General features: G+C 43.6%; 1 protein-coding gene across 6 annotated transcripts in view; it reads right to left on the bottom strand.

Moving 5' to 3' along the window:
• SYTL2 (synaptotagmin like 2) overlaps nucleotides 1-7,673 on the bottom strand; it is an 80,947-nt gene extending 73,274 nt beyond the window's left edge. For 4 of the 6 annotated variants that reach the window (XM_034759034.1, XM_034759037.1, XM_034759038.1 and 1 more), the window contains exon 1: nucleotides 7,554-7,673. The gene's annotated coding sequence lies outside the window, so the exon portion shown is untranslated. Of the gene's footprint in view, nucleotides 1-7,337; nucleotides 7,467-7,553 lie in introns of those variants that run through there. The other 2 variants (XM_034759039.1, XM_034759035.1) reach the window with 2 other exon arrangements.
• Between the last annotated feature and the right edge of the window lie 9,555 nt (nucleotides 7,674-17,228).

Genomic DNA, 17,228 nt, shown 5'->3' with positions numbered 1-17,228 from the left:
ACCCTTAAACCCACCATAATTCTGCCCAAGGAGAGGCCTGGATGGTACACCAGGCAATGCTGTTCCCAAGTCATCTGAAAGGGTTGCTATTGCACAACCAGTGAAAGGCCATGTGAAAAATTTAGGCGGAAATACAAAACACAGGAAAGTGAAACTGACAGAATGCCAGCCTCATTTCTCTCTCTCTTCCCACTCCCATTAGGTTGCCACCTATTTAAGTTTTCTTGGAAGGCCCTGTGACTATTACTCTTTTCCCTCCAATAGCCTTCTAGTACAGAAAGCCTGTTCTTCCCACCCTGGACACACAGCAGCAAATTGATCTGCTGTTCCCCCTCCACCAATAGGGAGGCACTTCAGATGAGTGAGGCTGCCTGCTAACCCCATTCCTTCCCTTTTTCTCACCCCACGCCTCCCATCTTCAGCAGCAGAACCATAAAATGTTCCTTCAGTCCTGCTGTTGGCCATACAGATAGCCCTTACCCAGTTCTATGGCCTGAGATTCCCTAGACCGGGTCAGTGGGTAGACCCTGCCACACCTTGAAAAACAAACCCCGATGAGCCCGATCAAGCAGGATTCACACAACCATGATCACTGACACCACCATACTTATGGCCCCAATCAGAGATTACTCACGCATTTACCTTCGGTTTCCCCTACGAGTTCTGGAGTCCACAGGAATGAGAATATATCAATCTGAGAAAGGCCTTCCCAAAATTATAGGAACACAAATAGACCAGCCTCTAATTTTTTCTGCCCTCTTATAATTTCAACAGGCAACTAACCCTATATTTTTTGTGCTTTTAATTAAAAAAAAAAAAAATTGCTTCCAGACTCTGGTAGCTACTGCCAGAATTTAGCCTGAGCAAATTACAGTCAAGTTATGCGGCTTCTGAAATATATCACTTTACAAAGTGGGAATGCTGACAGAAGTGCCCCCCCCCCCATTAACTAATATATGGGCTCATTTTTACTTGCACTGTGGAGTCAGTCTGGTAGTTACATGAGTCAAGAACAGCAACATGCAAAACAAAGAAAGCAGCCAGTTACCAAGAAATTTTCATCAGAGACTACTGGGAAGTGAGACATTTCCTGGTTTTTTGTTTTCAATTTTAAACACTTTTTTATGTAGTCAGGATTATTCAGTTAAAGTTTACCTAGCCCCTGGAAGCCAGAGTAGAAAAACTAGCACATCCACAACATCTAATACAGTGGAACCTTCTAATAAAAGTGTGTTTTTCTGCAGATTTGACAATGTTACCCTCAGATACTATAGACGTGGTGCTAAAGATCCCAGAAACATGTTTATGTTAGGGCACCCACGAATGTTAACACCAGTTCTATAGAACCAGTGGCAGTTTCTTGCTAAGTTTCCTAGTGGAGGACAGTTCTGAAGATCTCTCCAGTATGTGGTAATTGCTGCACTCCAAGAGGATTATCAGTGTGGAAACCACTAGAGTGAAATGAAGATTCGCTACAAAGACTTGTCCACGCAAGGGAAAATTTTGCAGACTTCCCATCACTGCTAATGTAACCCCCTAGTTTCCATATATTGTGTCCCTCCTCCCCTATGCCTCCACAGAGGATACGCCTATTACAGCCCAAAGCTAGAGAGCATGGCTCTGCAGAAACTCACATTTTCAGCTCTGGAAGTCCCTGGTTCAACCCAGGTTCAAGATGGCTGCTGCCATACTACCTTCACTTCAGCACCACCGGTGGTGAATGAGATTCCCATTGTCCCTACCAGCTATCTAACAAAACCACAGCTAAGGGAATGGGCTTGGCAGAATTAGTGGCGAAAGACGACCCTGTTGAGCTCGAGTCTAGTCCGGCACTGAACAGACACATGAGGTGCAGAATAAATGAAATACCACCACCGGTGTTAGCAACATTAGAAGCCCTAGTGTAGATGGGTTGCTGGCATGTGTCTTTAGACCTGCTGTAAGCAGAGTTAACCGACAGAACTTAAAACTGGTGGCAACATTTGCCATATGTACATGTGGGCTCACAACACAGCTGGTATTCATGGAGCTGAGCCAATGTTAGCAACACCAGGAAATCGTTGCCAAGGTTTCTCTAGCATTTATAAGACTTAATAGTGAAGCTGTAAAAATGCAGCCTGCGGCCCTCTCGAGGTACCATATCTTACATAAGGAGATGCACCATTGCAAGCCTAATGCTTTGATTCTCTGTTGCCCTGCACCTGATGGTGACATTTATATCCATGCAAGTTGAGTGCAAAACACTATCAGATCAGAATGGTAGCATTTTATACCCAGTTTGCAGTGACTGCACGAGGGGTCTGATTCTCCATTGCCTTGCATCTTAAGTCTCAATATTCAACACACAGTGTTCAGCAGAGGGACAGAGTGATTTTGCTTGTGGCATAGTACTAAGCTGAGATCATGCATTATGTTGCCAAAGGCCAGTGTGCCATTATCATACATTTTATTGGGTAGGAGGCACAGTGTGGCGAGCCAGATCATCCCTTACCATCCGATTTTAGCTGTTTTGCAAGCATAGCCACTGCTTTTGTTATTGACACTATAGCTCTGTTGTAACTGAGGACTACTCCATGCAAATAGCCCAGGGACTGAACCAAAAGTTCTCTGTCTGTTCTTTCCTACATGATGGCTTTGAGCAACGGAGACCCCTCTTTTAAATGCTTTTTGAAACGAAATATACATACACATTTAGAGAGAAAAAGTCAGGGCACCATTTAGGCTTCGGGCAAGATCTTAGGGTTGCAAAGTTTGGGCATCCCTTTTATGATGCGTACAGAGTAGAAGTGAATCTAGCCTTCAATGCTAGTGCTTCAAGCACACACCTATTCCAACAGCAGGACTCTGCTTAGAATCAAGTTAGCTGTTGAGACAGGTGCCAAAAGCACAAACAGGGCAATAGTCTTCAACCTTCCAGCAGTGATGCGGACAACAGTGGGATAGGGATAGGAAATAGGACTTCAATTTAGATCGTGAATCAAATCAGCACTTCAAAACGCACATAGTTTGCAAAACAATACTGTGAGATGTAGGCTTCATCCAATCTTGAGCAGAAATTTACCTTGGGTTTTCCAACAAAACAATCAGAAATTTAAAAAGTTAAATAGTACTATGTCAGCCATAATCCCTTCGACGGAGAAATCAGCATTGATGCACATGGCACATTTACCTTCATAATTTGATATTTCACTAGCTAGTGGATTCACCCTGGCCTGGTGCAAACATTGAAAAACAAGCTGTAGCACCAGTCCCCCTTCATGTTATTCTCAGTATCTGAAATCACAATTAAATCAGTCAACGGGGAAAACGTCACTCTCAGTAGCAGATTGTTGGAGTTTCGCATGATACTGCACAGCAGCAACCCAGGTATTGGTCTGAATTATCCTCTCCACGTTTCAAATAATTGAGTTCTCTCCGAAATAGGTGCTCAGTTTTAAAACCCACTTTTGAAGCAGATAAACCATTTACATTTAACAAAATGGGGTGAGTGGAAATGGGAGAGAGAGTTGTAGGCACTTTTAAAATCTGTTTTCCTGATACTGCAGGACTAAAACATTTATCTAACCCAGTAGTTCTCAAACTTCCTGACCTAGCAAAACATCTAAAATTCAGACTACTTGGCAAGCCACCTTCAGAATGACAGTAAGTGTCATTATAATGGATTCTTATTCTGATAAGCCAGGCTGCACACCACTGATCGTGTCCCACAAGCAAACGTGAGTACATGGTTTGAGAAACTCTCAATTTAATCTGAATACACTAATATAAAGCCTACGCCACCTTCCAAATAAGTCAATAGCTGAACTTCCAAAGGCTTTAGTGACAACAACATTTTGAGTCCATAGTATGAAATCTTTTCAAGTTCAATACCGAGTGGTGGGGGATTTAGTTCGACTCCCTCCTCTGCAACAACCCAAGTCTAGTGGTTAGAGGGAAATGGAGTCAGCAGAGGCAGGGGCAGAAGTTGACATCTCATTACATATTCTGTGCATATTTACACTGGAAGGAATACAACTTGGCTCAGAACTTTTGGACATATTCATTTCTGCAAAGTGCTTATGATTCTTTGCTAAAATGCTATAAAAGCAGAGAAAATTTCTTCTAGCACTCTTCTTCCTTTTGCCATCCCAAAAGCAATAAATGGCATCAAATTACAAAGCCAAAGCAAACCATATATTTACCGCGAGGTGAGAATCCAGCAGAGCTAGTTGCTGTACTTGGGTGAAACCAGATGACTCCCTACCACAGGAATGAAGTACTGAATAAGTCTGCTAAAAACCAATAAGTCTGCTAAAAACCTCTGAATCACCAATAAACCAAGTAACTGGAAACTAACCTCAGCCCATTGCAGCAAAACCCATGTCATGTCCTAGGCATGCAATGATGTCGAAACATCCTAACACCTGAAGACAAGATCTAGGAGCCTCATATAATTGATTTGGTATTAAGCTGCAGTAAAACTTTCCAACCTCGTGTGCAACAGCCGGTGAGCTTTGATCATGAGAAAGTGAACTATTACTTTAGGAGCTTGGATAGCACGCAGCATCGGAACTGAAGACCACTACCTGACTAAGTACAGCACTTCTTTATTACAACAGCAAATGACAGATTTCATTAGTAGAAGTCACCAGTGCTAACTAGAGAGGGAAGTAAAATTAAACAATATACAAGAAAACATTTCCTTCATTGAGAATTTAAGCATTATTTTATATTCCCCTTCAGATAACGGATGCTTGTTGGGGCTTTATTTAAAGTCTTATTCAAAAGAATGTATCTGATACCTTTACAGAAGAAAGAAGTGTTCTATCGAGCATAGACAAGCCAGATTCCTTCGGTCATGAGCGCAGGAAATTTGATAGAGGGCAGAAAACAATGAATTCTTTTGACTTCTTATGCTGTTTAGTTTCTTGATTAACCTCTGTTACTAACTGTTGCAGTTTGTATTCCACATTCTGTGCTAGCGAAAAATCTTTGGTCTCAAGTACTAACCTGGAACCATATTTGTATCTGATATTGGGAAACTGGCAAGTCCTATGTTGCAGGACAAAATTAATTTGGTACAGAACAGTGATCTGTCTGGTATCTGGACACCGGCCATGGTCAATATCTTTTGCTATAGAGGAAAGAAAGCCACTTTTTAGGAAACAAAGAACCATGACACTGTTAGATCAAACGGTGCTGTTTGCCTGGGTCTTAGTCTGAACAATGAGAACAGAATGATCAATTCCATTCTCTTTATAATCAAGTACCCTTTCAAGGTTTTACATGCTGCAATTATTGCCACAGATGCCAGAGGACTGTTTCCTTAACAACTTTTCCAATAACATTGTTTAAATATTAATGGCAGTGTTTTTGTTGGCTTTTTTGGTTTTGTAAAAAAAGTTACTGAATTTGTTATTTAACTCTACATTTAGTATCCTTTTAAACCTCTGTTTTAATTTCTCCCACTTCTTTACAATGGGCATAATGCTTGCCTACCTACTTGACAGGGGTGCCACAAAGTTTAAAGGCATCAGTGATGCAATGTGATCTGTGTTGACAGGCTCTTTCAGCCATATACATTAGATTTCACGATCAGGCCAAAGTCTGTAATGCACAGAAGACAAAAAGTGTGATATAGGAATAATTTAGCTCTTATTGTTTTGACTAAGGGTTTAAGATTTCCCTTTCAGAAACTAATGACCCTTATGAAAGTCCTATACAATTTAAAACCATTCTACAGAAATTCAATTCCATTCTATTTAAGTTCTTATACCATCCTTATCACCAGAGTAGCCAAGCCCTTTCCAGTAGTGCAATAAGTGAAAGATTCATTCTCTTTTAAGTTTTATACCTTTTTAGAAGTTAGATACTTTAAAGTAGGCTGGTTACAAAATCATTACTCTCTGTTAAGTTCTGGTAGACTTCTCCCACAACAGAAAGCATATATTAACTCCCAATTAGTTATGTAGCTTGGTTTACAGGAGAGTTAGTGTATATAATATACAGCATTTCTGTTTACTTTTTGTAAACAGCCAGCTTGATAGAACACATACAAATAATTAATACAAAAGCCACACTACATATTCAAACACTAAAGATATTTTCCGAGTTTATAAGCAATCTCAGCAATTACCAAGTTAACATTCAGTACAAGAGACTTCCAGAGCAATTATGCACCCATTCAGTTGCTCACTGTTCCCCCTTCATTCACAGAAAGCTAAGCAAATTAGACTATATTTGCATGTCATTAGGTTTTGTGGTTTTACATTGTTTCAGAATTACCAGGAAGTGGCTTTAGTGCAATTTTTATTATTGAGTCACTATGTCAGCGAAATAAACCCTGTTTTTAGACTAAGATAATGGGTACCTTGAAGGAAAACAGCTGTAAAGAGCTAAACTCCCACAACCTGTATATTTTGACCATCAGATGCAAAAGTTCAGAGCATGGTAAGTCATTTCTGGACACGCTCAACATGTCACAGCCAGAATAGCAAACTCTTTTCACCTTGACACAGCAGAAAGAAGCGGGCCACCATACCAGAGAACACTCACCTTTCCTGGACACTTGAAATAACTCCTTCACAACACAGCAGTTGCCATGTTCCTAGTGCAATACTTTTAATCAAGTATATTAATTATTTCTGTCTCCAGCACCTTGACTGTGTTTATACTTCTGTCAGTCTTTAGTTTCTTCTGCCCTACAGGAGATCTGTTTGTTTTGCATATGCAGAAAACACAGCTTCAGAGTTTAACTACTAGATTGATAAGAGGTTACAGTGATACATAGCCACTATGTATGCCATATGCCACTATCACTATCTAAACATCTTACCACACCCCCATTAATATCTATCGAAGAAAAATAAATATTTGCCAAACCATATGAACATATCTGACAACATTTAGCACCTGTATAGGTAATAACAGAGGAACAGCGTGGAAGCATTGTTTTCTCTCTCTCTCTTCTGGTTGTATCAACGCTGTGCCAAGAAAAGACACAAACATGCCGTTGTGTCCCCACAATACTCAAAGCACCTTCTTCCATACAAACACATTAGCTTCTGCAACCACCTTACCGGGTGATTTAAAGAGAGTGTAGATCAGAAAACTGGGTAACAACAGTTTCTGGCACATCAATTTAAGTTAACTAACTGGAAACTGGGGGGGGGGGGGGGGAAAAGCCGTTTACTTGGACACAGCTCTCTCCAGCCAGTACCCGACTCCGGAATCGCCCCCAGCCTGACAGTGCAGCCGCAGCTGCCCCTGCTCCGGACACCCGCTTGTTTTACAGCGCACATGAGAGCAGCGACGGGATTTACGCTTCCTACGCGGATCACTCCTCCGCTTTCACTCACCCCCTCGCTGGGTCTCTTCCTCCCCACGGGCACCCCGCAAACCCCAGGACTCCTGGGCTGCCGCTCTCCGCCTCTGAGTCAGGGCACTGCGCCTATTTCCCGCCCGCCCGGCCAGGTTGGCAGAGCTGGGCACCGCACAGGACCTTTGCGCCTCTCGATCGCCCCGCTCCCTGCCGCCCGCACTAGCCCCGGGGCAGGGGCCCAAGAACGCGTTACCTCCGCCAGCCAGCTGCTTCCCGGCCGCCGCCGCCTCTGAGCGGGGAGAGGTGCGCGCTGCGCCCAGGACAGGAGCCGTCCGGCCTTCCGCACCAATGGGAGAAGAGCATCTCTCCAGGGAGGGGAGGTTCCCCTCTGCCGCGCCCTCCCTCAGGCCAGGGACCTGCTCAGGCTGCCTGCCCTGCGCTGGTCTCTCCCGCTGGCTGTGCCTCCCTTCCCCAGTCACTCTCCCCCGCCTATCCCTCCCTTCCCTTGTCACCCTCCCCCTTCCTACCCTCTCCCCCTGCCCATCCCTTCCCTGTCACCCTCCCCCTTTCCTTCCCTCTCCCTTGCCTATCCCTCGGTTCCTTTCCCCAGTCACCCTCCCCCCTTTCCTTCCCCTGCTCCTTCCCCCTGCCTATCCCTCCCTTCCCTTCCCCAGTCACTCTCCCCCTTTCCTTCCCTCTCCCCCTCCCTATCCCTCCCTTCCCTTGTCACCCTCCTACTGCCCTTCTTCCTTCCCCTTGTTCTCTCCATTTGCACAGGGCAGACCCCAAACTCTCTGCACAGGATGCGGGGGGGGGAGGGGGGAAGAGCTCCCTTCAGTGTGTCCTTCTCCTGGAGGGCAGGCCCCAGGATACCAGAGTGGGGGCACTCTGTAGGAGATCAGTGTGGTGCCCTCCTTCTCCATGGGTGTTTCACTGCCCTGTGGCATCCAACTTCTGTAACTAGAAGCGTGGATTGGGGGGAGATCTTGTGTGAGGTTGGTTCTAGGGGTTTCTTCTTTCACTCAGGAATTTTGCTATTTAAAACACCTGCCCTTTGGTGCCATGTCTTATATAGTCCAAAGGCAAGAGATTAGCTTCTCAGATGCATCTTTATGAGCCATGGGGATGATCTGACTGCTCCAGCAGTAGCAGGAATATCCGTTGGGTGTCAGGATTTTAACATGAGCTCTTTTGACCTGGCCTTCATTAGAGACGTTCAGCTTGGTTCCCACTTCTCAGGGCTAGAACATGCCCATTTTATGCACAGGAGCTCCTCAGTGGCCTTCCAACCATGCTGCTAGTCATGCTGTCATAGGGGTCAACAGCAACTGAGCCTGAGGCTGTGTTTTTAACTCTAGATAACTAGCACGATGTAAAATCTGAGGGGAGATGAGGCACTGTGCTTTTACCTCTATATAGCTAGTTGAGTTAAACCACAGAATACAGGAAATAGGGTTGATCTTGACTAGCTATATCAAGGTAAAACTGACTTGTGCCTTTTCTCCCCTGAGATTTTACAGCAAGATAGTGATCTCAGTGTAAAAACAGTGAAGACATAGCCAGTGACAACTGAGGCTCAATGACTGTGTACACCTGTGTACTGAGCTCATTAGTGCACACAGTTAAAATAGTCCTACCACCAAATGTAAGCGGAGCTCCTCTCTCTTCTCTTCCAAGAGCTACTCAGCCAGGAAACTTTCTATCATTTGCTGGCTGAGGGTCCTTTGCCTTCCCACCCTGCTCCCTCCATGGCATCCATAGTACATCTGCCATCCCATTATACTTCCCCAGCCATGCTCTCCAGGGAGTTCTCCCTTCCCACCATAAGTGCCTTCCCAGGATCCACAAATAGGTTGCCACCAGTTCTCCTTCCCTAATTTTCACCACCACTGCATTACTTCAGGTAGCAAGGCAAGATGAGCAGCTGAGTCTTTGGGCATTGTGAATGCTGCTGTGCATGCTTAACAGGTGTCATTCAACAGGCATGCAGCTGCATGGCTGGCATGTTTCTCTTGGTGCTCAGGGAATCTCATTTATAACATCACAACTGAAGGTCATTCCTGAACGTGTAGTCTCCCACATGGGCTGCGCAACAGCACTGGCCCTTTGCCCCATAGAGAGTTTTCAGGTGGCATGTTCAGGTTATGTACGTTCTTCTCTGGAGTTTATGATAATTCAATGATTTTATTTAACCTTAAATTTTAATTTTCTGTACAGTGCCCAAAACAGCTTATGCGAGTATTCTTATAGTCAAATGTTAGCAGGATTGAGGCCATAATTTTTAACTAGGTGAATTAATTCACAGTGTTTAAGTGCAGAAGGGACCATTAGATCATCTAATCTGACCTCTATATCACAGGCCAGAGAATTTCATCCCATTATCCCTGTATTGAGACCAATAACTTGTAATGGGCTAAACCAGGGATCGGCAACCTTTGGCACGTGACCTGTCAGGGAAATCTGCTGGCAGGCCGGGCCAGTTTGTTTACCTGCAGCGTCCGCAGTTTCGGCCGATCGCAGCTCCCACTGCCCTGGTTTGCTGTTCCAGGCCAATGTGGGCTGCGGGAAGCGGCAGCCGACACATCCCTCAGCCCGCGCTTGATTAAGCACTGAAATGTGTCCTTAAAATAAATGAGAACATTTTCAATTTGTTTGTTTATCTGTGTTGCATTCTGGAAGGATGAGAGCTAACAGTATTAAGAAGAGAATTTTTTCTCTACCCAGACTAGATATGGATATGGTCAATGCAGCTACAATTTTCATTTTCTATTCCTTTAACACCACCCTCATTCTTGACTCATTCAAAGCAAATTTTTGAATGAGTTCATTTTGTTTAAATGAACAAAAGAGAACTGATTTCACCTCTGTGCTATGTCCCTGTTGGACTTTCCTTTGAACAAAGAGAGTGAATCTTGGTGAAACATTACAAAGCTAGGTTTGGCTGTGTGACATGGTCAGATGATTCCTATCAGAACACACCAAATTTCAGACTGTAAATCAGGCAGAATTAGGTCACCTAATATGAATGTAAGATATATTATGCTATTCAGTACACAAAACCATTCACTTTAGTAATTTGTAAATAGGGATTGTAATCTGAAAAGTTATTTTGTAGAAACATATATTATTTGTTTAGCACCAACAGTGTATTTGGTACTCCTGCCCTGAAGTCTTTAAATAACCAGAAATTGACTCCTGGGATCTAATTGTAATCTAAATTACATTAGTCTAAATAAGAAATAATCTCAACGAAGCCTGCAGTGTAACCAAGATTAGAATTTGGCCCTCTGTATTTAATACATTATTTGCAGAGTTGAGAAGCTATGGATTTGTGTGCATAGTATATAATGTTTTGTTACGCATGGAGGACCCAAATGGATTCTCCATCTCTGGCAATTTTAAAATGAAGATTAGATATTTTTCTAAAATATATGCACTAATTCAAATACAAATTAATTCAGGGAAGTCCTATGGCCTGTGCTATAAAGGTCAAACTAGGTGATCACAGTGTTCCTTTCTGGTTTTATAATCTAGGAATCTCTGAAAAGCAACAACTTTTAGGAAGGGGGAATTGTTTTTCTTTAACTCTGTGTGTGGGCACATTATTATGGTAGATAAATGAGTGCTATGGCATGGTTACAGATCAGCTGGAAGGAGAAGAACAAACTCATAACTCCCTCAGAAGCAAATAAAGCTAACGGAAGTAGCTTCCTCTGCTCCAGCTTGATGAAGAAAAAATTGGGATCTCCTTTTAAACTTACTTCCTGGTAAGTGCTGACATTAGGCTCTAGTTAGCCCAGCTGCTACTAATTTCACCATGGTAAAGAATTTTTCTGGCTCATCACTTTGACCACAGAGGGTCCTGTGGCACCTTTAAGACTAACAGAAGTATTGGGAGCATAAGCTTTCGTGGGTAAGAACCTCACTTCTTGCATCTCAAGAAGTGAGGTTCTTACCCACGAAAGCTTATGGTCCCAATACTTCTGTTAGTCCTACAGGTGCCACAGGATCCTCTGTTGCTTTTTACAGATTCAGACTAACACGGCTACCCCTCTGATACTTGACACTTTGACCACATCACCTTCACTTTGCATCCCTTCTTCACAGCAAACACAAGTACTTGTCTTCTCTTTTAAGGCCCTTCATGGCCTATCACTGTGTCGACAAGTCCCAGGGTCTGATCTATGCCACATCCTTTAACCAGTCTCCTGGGTGCTGGACCCCAACAATTCCCACTGTTTTACAGGAGCAGGCCTGTGGCCTCCATAACTCTCAGGCCTTCAGGCCCCAGCAATCCCTGTTGCTCTCCGTGGCTCTCTGCAGCTGGTCCAGCCAAGCCAGACTCCTGTGAAAGAATTTTTCCTCCCTTCGGGGCACAGTGTTCTTCAGTCTGTAACTGCAGTGACACAGGCAGCCCTTTAAAACAAGGGAACAGTTTATTAACCACCTGGAATACAAAATCTGAAAGCCTTTGGGTTAGTGTGAGAAAGGCAGACTTCAGATAGAGTTCCTGTGGGTGGAAGCCAGGGCTTCGCTATGCCCTACTTTCCTGAGCTCCATCCTCACTCTACATCCCCCCACAAGTCTCTCAGTCCCCAGAGAGCGGCTGTGAGTCTGCAAACTCTGTTTTTATCAAAGGTTCCTGACACCTCCAATCCATTTTCCTCCCACTGCAAAACCATGCTGAGTTCACATGTTCAGCCTGCCTGAACAGCCCCTGCTAATCATTTGATCATTGGGGTTCCTATTGTCTTCTGATCCTCCACTGATTTGTGGAGACTCTAGCTAGCTCCTGACAGCTCACATTCATACCACCCCAGACAGCTATGTGACCCAAACATCTCATGCCTTCCCTCTGTCCTAGGAGAAGGATTTTAACCCATCTGCACCCACTGGGTAGCACTACCAAGCCAAATGGGTCAAGTAATATTCATATTGTCAAATATCAGGGGGTAGCCGTGTTAGACTGTATCCACAATACAACAAGGAGTCCGGTGGCACCTTAAAGACTAACAGATTTATTTGGGCATAAGCTTTCGTGGGTAAAAAACCTCACTTCTTCAGATGCATGGAGACATTCATATTGTTCATAAAAACGTTACCAAAAATGTCCTCTTTCATCGAACCCTGCCCTACCTTTCCTATCATTTCTAATAAGCTATAGAGACATAGACTTCTGCTTCGGTTGTGCCAGTGATGCCAATCTTTCTCACCGCTTTGTGAAATTCTGGAACAAGCACCTTCATACTTTCTTCAGTGCTGCCCCACTCGCTTTGGAGGAGCTGCCTGTAAATCCCTGCCAAGTCACCACGTTGTCCTCCTTCAAATTTCTCCGTAAGACTCTCTTCTGTTGTTATACCTACCAAAAATAAAAAAAAATAAAAACAGAAAAACCTAGCCAGTGGTTAGGCAGATAGTGTGCTGTGACTGCTGCTTATCATGCTGACTACAGTTGGTCAGAATTTTTTACCACAAAATGTTCCAGTTAAAAATGTGGTTTTGCCATTTTGATTAAGTGTTTTGATTTTCCAACTGGAACATTTAAAATGGAAAAAATTGTTTCTGATCAACATGTTGAAATGAAGTGCAATTGTCCATTTCACTTCTACTTAAAATTGTGGTTTTGGAAAAGGAAAAATTGTTTTTGATTTTCTTGTTTCTGGATTTCTTCATCTCTCTCTTTTTTTACTTCCTCCTCTGCACCTATTGTAAAAAAGGAATTGGTAAAGTGTGGGTAATTTTGTTGCATGATAGGGAAGAGATAAGACTGGATAATGAATATAAAAGGGATTCTTTATTGAGTGTACCGAACACAGACAGGGGACAGGGCCTTATACTTTTCCCTGACTCTCTTGCTCCCATATAAGCCAAACATATAGTACCTATTGCCAATACGCAGGGTTTCTCTACATTTTGGCTTTAATTCAGCAGTCCTGGGAAGGACTACTGAATATACAGTAGTGCTTTGTGTAAAAGATCTGAAGCCCTAACTTTATGCTGACATTTGCTAGGAGCTGAAGAGGAATATGAGGAAAAAGCCCTAGTGTTGCCTCAAGGGCAAATCAAATGTCCTAGATTCTGGTTGATCTTGTGATTTCTAGGAGGCTGTAACTCATGTTTAATTTATCATTTCTTTGTCAGTAAATGTTTTATTTTTACACCTTGAATCAACTTGTTCTGAGTCATCTGTTTCTAGGCCCTACCCAAATCACCTGGCTGGTGACACATGCTGTTGTGTCAGTAGCGCTGCAATTATGGTGCTTCCTCACTTGCATTTGTTAGGAATTCAGATCTTTTCAGATAAATGTTTATGTTGTCAAAAATGGTGTGTGTGTGTGTTTGTATAATGATTTATTCTGAAGTGCTCAGAATATGGCAGAATAAAAAGTGGTGGGGAATGATACACATTAAAATTCTTCCAATATTTTTTTTTTTTGCACTCATACTTTCAAGCTTTCTATAGTATCAATCCTCAGTTAGGATGGTAGGGAACTTTAAAGAAATGTGGTTTTAAAAATCACTGTACAGGTTGTAGCTCAGAACAGTGACACCTCTTGTTTTCTGTATACTGTATCTTTATATTTCTAAGACATGCCTGTCTGCAGAGACAGCCACCATTTTATTCTTTTACAGTTGCTAAATTACAGAGGAAACAGGGTCACTGTGCTATATGATAGAGACTTTTCTTTTGTTCTTTCTTGTTGATATTTTTCTTAATCTGAAAGGAAGTCTCTAGACTGAAATGCCTGTTTTGCTATTTTTGTATGAAAACATAACAGAAATAACTAACCATTTTCAAGCACAACTTTGTGTACTTGGTAAAGAGTTCCTGACTCTGTTACAGGTATAGAAGCAAGATCCCAAAATAGGTCATTTGTCTATCATACCTTAGACCAGATAAAAAGTAGATTGGCTACTTATCTAGCCCCCACTTATATTGTAAGCAAGCACCTCATCATGCTTAATGTATTTCTTGTCACAACACCCCTGTGAGGTAGGGAAGACCCCATTTTTCAGATGGGGCACTGATACACAGAAAGGTTAAGTGACTTGCCTAAGGTCACACAGGAAGTCTGTGGCAGAACAGGGACTTGAAACCAGGTATCTTAAGTCCTAAGCTAGTGCCTTAATCACCATCCTTTCTCTGGCTTTCTGGAAGTACTCACTTACTGGAAGGTGAGACAATCCTACCGAAAGCAGAACATGCTCCTTAACAGGTGTTAGCTTTGAATAGCTAGGGGTTTTCCAGTTTGGCACAGGAAGGTGGAGTTTATTGGGAATCAACTCCATTAAGACCTTGTTATTTAAATTATGACACATGACATAGTTATTTTTAAGGGTGAGGAAAGAGAAATAATTTATGTACAGTTTTTATGGGCCCTAACTTATAAAAGCCAATAAAAATTAATAGCATTATTCCACAATTCTTAGTGTTGCAATGCAACAGAAGGAGAGTGGCTCTGATATGCTGTTGACACTACTGTATTTATCTATACATTTTATTCTGTCTAGGGCTGCTTCCCCTGCTGGTATTCTTCCCCCATCTCTTCAAAGGGACGCTCAGCACTTTTAAAAAACAGGTTACTTACTCAGGTCCTAAATATGGATTTAGGAGTCTAACTTTAGACACCCATTCTTGGAAATCATGGCCTGTATCTTGGGTCTAGTACATGGGCACTCACCTGAATAACTTAGCAGGGTATCCCCAGTTGAAACCTAGTCAGACTAAACACACGCTTTGAACTAACATCAGCCTGAACAACCATCTGAAAACTCACAGGGCTCTGTTTTCTCTGGAAAAACAAACAAACAAACTTGGATACTCTGTTAAACCTACTGCATGAGCTTCTGGCTCTCCACTCAGACACAGAATTCCATCCTGAAGAAAAAGAAACCCCACACCTCCTCAAATAGAACAAAAGGCCTCATGCCAGAGGAGTGTGGACTAACCTCCACCCTCATCTGTGCACTGGGGCACTTCAGAACAAAACTCAATTCAGGGAAAGAGAGTGGTCTGTGTTAGACTGCCTGCATAGGACATAAATACTCCCCTGTGACTCTAAGGGGAGGAGGAGAGGGAGAGAGACCTTGGGTATCATGCTGTTAATACCTTCACTTCCCCACAGGGGCGGCTCTATGTTTTTTGCTGCCCCAAGCACAGCAGTCAGGCAGCCTTCGGCGGCGTTTCTGCGGGTGGTCCGCTGGTCACGCGGATTCAGCGGTGTTTCTGTGGGTGATCTGCTGGTCCCGCGCCTTGGCATACCCACTGCCAAATTATCGCCAAAGCCGCAGGACCAGCGGACCTCCCAAAGACATGCCGCCGAACACTGCCGGACTGCTGCCCTCACAGCGACTGGCACGCCGTCCCCTGCGGCTTGCCGCCCCAGGCATGCGCTTGCTGTGCTGGTGCCTGGAGCCGCCCCTGCTTCCCCAGCACACATGAAAGGACCAAGTCTGCCCTGACTTAAACTCTTGAAATCATGTTAAAATCAGTGGGGTTGCTGGGGGTGGTGTTACATCAGGGGCAGAACTTGGCTCTGGTTCTTGCGGGCTGACACTGCGCTCCCCTCTACTCAATCTTCTTGCACCCAGTGTGGGAAAGAGGGTATCCATAGGGAAAATGCCAGGTTCTTAACCCTGATGCCCAGTCTCTGGAGGCATTGAGGGGTGAGGGCAAGATAGAACCTCAAAACATCCATCCCATTGTTAGCTTAAGAGACATACTTTCATGGAAACCACAATAGCCCAATTAATGGCAAATACATTAATTCTTTTAAGGCTCTGCCCATCCTCAGTTCTGAGAGGCTGTATAAATAGTTTCCCTCTGTATGACTAAAGTGTAATTAACCCTTGGCAAATATTGATATTGTAGGAGTGGAACCTTGTAGAGAATGCGGCAGTGCTAGCCAAGATGCAATGCAGATTTTTAAATGAATGGGCATCTTAAATAAATAGCAAGCAAACATTCAAACTGGGAGAAAAGGAGCCAAATCCATCCCATGGATTATGCAATTTTAATTTTTTTAAATTAAGCAATAGAGCAAATTTCTACATCATAGTAAATGTTTTCACTGGTTTCTTATGGCTGCTTTTCAAGTAATCAAGCTTGCAATTATACTATATTATCTAAGTTAGCCACATAGGCCTTTGTAGCAGGCCCTTCAGTATAGTATCTAGAACAGGGGTTGGCAACGTTTGGCACGCGGCTCGCCAGGGTAAGCACTCTAGCGGGCCGGGCCAGTTTATTTACCTGCTGACGCGGCAGGTTTGGCCGATCGTGGCCCCCACTTGCCGCGGTTCACCGTCGTGGGCAAATGGAGGCGGCGGGAAGCCGCGGCCAGCACATCCCTCGGCCCGCGCCGCTTCCTGCCACCCCCATTGGCCCAGGACGGCGAACCACGGCAAGTGGGGGCCGCGATCGGCCAAACCTGCCGCGTCAGCAGGTAAATAAACTGGCCCGGCCCGCTAGGGTGCTTACCCTGGCGAGCCGCGTGCCGAACGTTGCCAACCCCTGTTCTAGATACTATACTGAAGGGCCTGCTACAAAGGCCTATGTGGCTAACTTAGATAATATAGTATAATTGCAAGCTTGATTACTTGAAAAGCAGCCATAAGAAACCAGTGAAAACATTTACTATGATGTAGAAATTTGCTCTATTGCTTAATTTAAAAAAATTAAAATTGCATAATCCATGGGATGGATTTGGCTCCTTTTCTCCCAGTTTGAATGTTTGCTTGCTATTTATTTAAGATGCCCATTCATTTAAAAATCTGCATTGCATCTTGGCTAGCACTGCCGCATTCTCTACAAGGTTCCACTCCTACAATATCAATATTTGCCAAGGGTTAATTACACTTTAGTCATACAGAGGGAAACTATTTATACAGCCTCTCAGAACTGAGGATGGGCAGAGCCTTAAAAGAATTA

Source organism: Trachemys scripta, chromosome 1 (genome assembly GCF_013100865.1).
Source record: "Trachemys scripta elegans isolate TJP31775 chromosome 1, CAS_Tse_1.0, whole genome shotgun sequence".
Taxonomy (NCBI): Eukaryota; Metazoa; Chordata; order Testudines; family Emydidae; genus Trachemys; species Trachemys scripta.
The sequence above is the reverse complement of the archived record's forward strand: the minus strand, read 5'-3'. Positions and strand labels throughout refer to the sequence as shown.